Genomic DNA, 5439 nt, shown 5'->3' with positions numbered 1-5439 from the left:
GGCTAAGCACTTCAACGACAGGTTACAATATGACACGGTTGAAATTGAGCCAGTGGTGAACAATCTGACACGGTTGTGATTGGCTAGAGCCAATGATGGACAATCTGACATGGTCATGATTGACTGGAGCCAATGATGGATGGAGCCAACGGTGGTGATTATATTCCTTCAGTCATAAAAAGCACGTGGTCTAGTCATGGCCAACGGGATAAAAGGGGAGCCGCAGTCAAGGTTGTCCTCCTGCCAAGATACACAAAGGCAACTCCTTCTTCACTGAATACTGGCCACATCTACAGACAAAGGCAGACAGACACTGGTCCATTCACGCTGTGATCATAAGGAGATGTTATCAATGTGTGAGGGAGGCTTGCTCCTGAAAATATCAAGTCGCCAAATTCCTCCCTGCAATTTCACGGATTCCTTATGGCCCAAACCATATTTACGGGGGTTGGGGGTGCTTTAGTTCCTTGCTGCTCACAGCCTCCTGATAGGTAGGAGGGAGCCCCTGGGTCCCATGGAGTTTGTCTACTTCTTACCTGTATCTCTGAGTTCTTGTGTCTCATTTCAAGGGTGTTGTGAGACGGAGGCTGGATGATGAAGTCTTCGAAGTTCCTGCTACAGGCAATGGAGAGCCTCCGTGTTTGATGCCTAACCCACCATTCAACTGCCCGAGCCTCTGCTCTTACTGCCTATATACCAAGAGATACCGAACAATCCCGCATGCACAGTCGTGGGGATTCTATAAGTGCTCATACATATCAACATGCTTAGGATAACGGCTGACACATAGTCTGACTCGTAGCGCTACCCGTTGTCATCTCTATCACTACATTCAAAGTGCTTGACTTTTGGCAAGCGTCTGTTGTGCACGTTGCTGCAGAACACAGTTCCCTATGGCCCTGAAGTGACCTGAAGGCCAGCTCTGTTACGGCTCTGCAACTTGACAAGCTTGAGATCAGCTTCTAGTTGTGTGACCTGGAGCAACTTTCTTTACCCTCCTGAACTTCTACTTCCTCATCTGGAAAACCAAAAAAAAAAAAAAAAGCCTCCCGTGAAAGATTCTGTCTGTGAAAGATGCACCTGGCACCAAGCCCAGTATATGCAGCATAATTTTTTTGCCAAGGGCCACATCAGAAGGAAGAATGTTAGAGAATTGGCTTTGGTCCACTTAAAATCTCAAAGGATAAAGAAGTCTTTGTGACTGAAAGGATCCCGGTCTCCTGCTTGTACTGTTTAGATCTCAGACCATCCAGGGGCCTTTGAACTCACTCGGCTGTGGCAGGAAGTGGAGCCCCTCCACAGGAGAGAGCTAGCCTTCCCTGCAGGCTTCCTGCCGAAAGAGCAGAAATAGAAGAAATGGTGGCGTCGTTGGAGGTTGTGGTCCCACCAAGCCCAGATACTGGTCTTCATTTGTCCGTGCTGGCTCCCTGTGTGACCTTGACCAAAGACAGGGTCTCTCAGGATTCCAAGAGCCCTGTCTGTCCAGTGGGGCCAGACTCCATGACCTCAGCAATCTCTCCTGGAGAAGGCATTCTGGGATGCAGGAAGCTGGACCCCTGGCTGTCGGGGAGATCAAAGGGTGTCTTCCCAGAGGAGGCCTTACAGCTGCCTGCCCTCTGAGTAGCTCTTGGCTTCCGGCTCTGCACGTAGCACGCTGTGCAGCCCTGGGAACCTCAGAGGCCTCCTCGGACATCAGATGTTATGTTTCTTCAATCTTTTTGCCCCAGTCCTGCGTTATAGGTTTGAGATTCTTAATCCCGTTTTCTCCTCCCGTGCTGTTGAGTTCTAGAAATATTTGTCTGCACCTTAGGACACTGGGGGGTTTCTTCTTTCTCCTCCTTAAACCACTCAGTATTTTCTCTGTGGTTAACGCTCATTTATACTCTGAGTGGCCTTTGAGACCACATGGTGTCTTCATGCCCGGCTTCTCATCTGAATGTGAGTTCTCTGGAGGGTTTAATAGATTGGTCACATGGCACAGGCCAGACAGTCCAACAACACAGACATGGACATTCTGGAGAGGTTGAGGACACTGTAGCTTCTCAGTCCAGGAAGCGGGATGCTGTGGCAGTCCTGATCTAGCGCTGAAAGCCTGGAAGATTCCCAGAGAAGCCCAGCAATAGAGCAGCTGCTCACACCAACAAGGGTCAGAAAGCAGTACCCTTACCCCTTAGACTTCTTCACACTTGAACCACTGCCAGAAGGAAATGTCCACTCTGAGAGGGAAATACCCCACCTCACCCCACCTGTCAATCCTTCCTGGAAATGACCTCACAGATGCACCCAGAGGCATGTCTCTTAGCTGATTTCAGATTCAGTCAAATTGATGATTATCCCACCATCCTGTGCCTCAGCCAACAGTCCTCTCCAGACTCTGTCCAACACTACAACGTTGTTCCCACTGGGCTAAAGTCAGGGCTGGCACTTTACTATGGCATTTTCTGAGGGAACAGAGACCCAGGTCTTCTTTGGAAGGTCTCCACCAAGCTCCACTAGACTGAGCCTAGTCTGAGACCTGCCTCCTGTACCTTATTTAAATACATACATACATACTTACATACATACATACTTACATACATACATACTTACATACATACATACATAAATTCAATGGTACTCGCTAAAGCACAGGGAGGTTGACTTCTGCTGCGGCCATCACAATGGATAAGGACCACTATGGTGGAATTGCAATGGAAGAGGTTAGACTCAGATACAAATACAGTGGAAACAAGAGGTGATTTCTAGATAAGGAGCAGGCCGGGTCAGTGAGAAGAACATGACTAAGAGGAAAGAAACATCAGGGGAAGCTGGAGCTTAAACTGATGGAACAGGCTTCTTGCTGGAGGCAGGCCAGGACGGTCAGACATCAGCTGAGAGGGAAGGCAAGATGGGCGACTGGTTGGATATCAAAGGTGATCAGCTATCCAGGATGGGAGCTCTTGCCAACCAGACTTAGCTTGGGTGCTTGTAAAACTGGATCTACAAGGAAATGTACAGACAGACCCAGGAGGGGCATCCAGAGCCTGACTGAAGTTAATGTACACCGAGAATCTTCCTCAGCTCTGTCCAGACTCTCCTCACTCACTCAATAATTTAGGATGTTCGGGTATGACAACGAAGAGATCTGGCTTAGAGCTTAAAGCAGGAGAACCATCAGCATATGAGAGGAACGTTACACCAGATACCGTCGGGAGTATTAGCAGGCAGACTGGGTCTGCAGACTCTGGGCCACTTTCTGCTTTAACCCAGCAACTGAGGTCACCAGTTGCTGCTTCTGCTTCCGGATCTATAGGACGGGGTTGAGAATAGCCCCTCCTTCCTAGCATCAGGCATCAGTGAATTAGGCAGACACTTCCGCCCTCAGGAAGAAAAACAGTGCACCGCTTGAGCCAAGACTCAAGACACACAGAGATGGATATACAGCGTAAGTCCATGAAGCATTGTTTGTTTGTTTTATGACATGTGAAATGCTGTGATGTTTTCAGTCCGAGTTCAGTCTGTTCTAGAAGAATCTGTTATTTAAAAAAAAGTGTTGAAGGTTGGAGGCATAGCTCGGTGATAGGTCATTTGTCTAGCATCTTTGGCTCAATATATGTATGTATACTAGAGAGAGAGAGACAGAGAGACAGATACAGAGAGACAGAAAGACAGATAAAGACAGAGAGACAGAAAGGCAGACAGAGAGACAGAGACAGAGACAGACAGAGAGATAGAGAGAGTGTGTGTATAAATTACTTCAGCCTATTGTCACATTTCTATAATCCTAGCACTCAGGGTGCTGAGGCAGGGGGATCATGAGTTGGAGACAAGCCTGGGCTATATGGCAAGTTCTTATCAAAACAAAAACAAAGTGCTGGCTTTAAAAATAACTTAGTGCTCCCTTCCTTGCTGTGAGTTGGGTTAGTTGGGGTTTAAAACTTAGTCACAGTGGCAGGGAGACATACTCAGTGGGGAGGCGTGTGTGTTGGGCAAGCACAAGCCCGTGATTGTGGATCTCACACTCATGCAGTAAGCCCACGCATGCACAGAACCCCGGAGATATGGGGGCCCGGGGACAGAGAACTGCTGGCTTCCCACAGACTAAAGAAAAGCACACTCCAGGGAGAAACCCTGACTCAAAGGAGTAAGGCAGAGAGTGAGGAAGGACATCTGAATCCCTCCCCTGATCTTGTGTGAACACAGAAGGTACACCCACAAACGTGTGTGCACAGGCACGCGCGGGCACACACACACACACAGAGTAAATAAATAAAGAGTATTTGTTCTGGAAGCACAAGGGCCAGAGTTCAAATCTCAGCACCTACATAAAAGGTTAGGCATGGGGGCTTGGTGATTAAGAGCATTCACTCCTCTTGTAGAGGACCAAGGTTCCCAGCACCCATCTGTAACTACCATTCCAGGGGATGTAGTGCCCCTTCCTGGCCTCTCTAGGTACTGTACTCGTGCAATGCACTTTTTTCTTTTTCAGAATAATGAGTCTTTATTGGCCTTCGATACTCGAGGGGGATGAATCGGGAGGAGTGGGTGGCACCGATACCGGGCCGGCCGTGCTTCACAGCTGGTAAGTGACGGAGAACTTACCCAGGCAGTGACCCATCATCTCTGGTTGATCTCCACCTGGTTGAAGGTCTTGCCGTTGTACACACCCACCATGCTGCCGACCATCTCAGGCAGAATGATCACGTCCCTCGGGTGGGTCTTTACCACCTCGGGCTTCTCCATGGGTGGCGCTATACAACTGCATCAGCTGCTCATAGGACATGTCCAGCAGTCGGTCGAGGTCCACGCCACAGTAGGTGAACTTTCGGAAGGTCCGCTTCTTCTTCTGTTCCACTTCAGCCATCTTGGTGGCGGCTCGGAAGAGGAAGTGAGACGCAATGCACTTAAATACATGCAGGCAAACACTCATACACAAAATATAAATAAATCAGTAAGGAAAATATTGGGCATGGCTGTGCGTGCTCATGACCCCATGCAAAAGGCAACCCTGAAAGCTTGTTAGTTTCTAGTTCAACAAGAGACCCTGTCTCAAGGGAATAAGGGGGAGGACAATAAACCATATGTACACATTCATATGCATGCAACACACACACACACTTTACTAACGCCCATGAAGAGCTTAACAATACAGATGAATGTGGCTGCTCATACTTCTTATCCAATATCAAGAGGCAAGAGAGTCATTAATTTAAGGCTAGCCCGAGCTAGCCTGGGCTCCCTCCTCACCCCTGCCCCAGAGTAACAAAGCATGTGGCACATCATAAGACTTACTGTCTTCTGTGGCTGTGACAGGAACAGACTAAACACTAAAGGACAGACTTTGCCTCGGTAAACTCCTCCATAATCGCAGAATTCTTTCTTCAGCCTCTGTGGTTTCTTTCTGAGCATGCCTATGTTCTTTCCTTTTGTTTAAATTTATTTAAACTTGTTTTTATGTGT

The 5439-nt window shown here is 48.2% G+C and overlaps 1 pseudogene across 1 annotated transcript; it reads right to left on the bottom strand.

The window, feature by feature from the left end:
* Window positions 1-4427: 4427 nt before the first annotated feature.
* On the bottom strand, window positions 4428-4843 carry LOC308424311 (small ribosomal subunit protein uS19-like; annotated as a pseudogene). Its single transcript has one exon. The product of its transcript is annotated as a small ribosomal subunit protein uS19-like (transcript).
* Window positions 4844-5439: the final 596 nt, after the last annotated feature.

Source organism: Micromys minutus (assembly GCF_963924665.1).
Source record: "Micromys minutus genome assembly, chromosome: 9".
NCBI classification, from domain to species: domain Eukaryota; kingdom Metazoa; phylum Chordata; class Mammalia; order Rodentia; family Muridae; genus Micromys; species Micromys minutus.
Note: the sequence above shows the minus strand (reverse complement) of the source record. Positions and strands in the feature narration are given on the sequence as shown.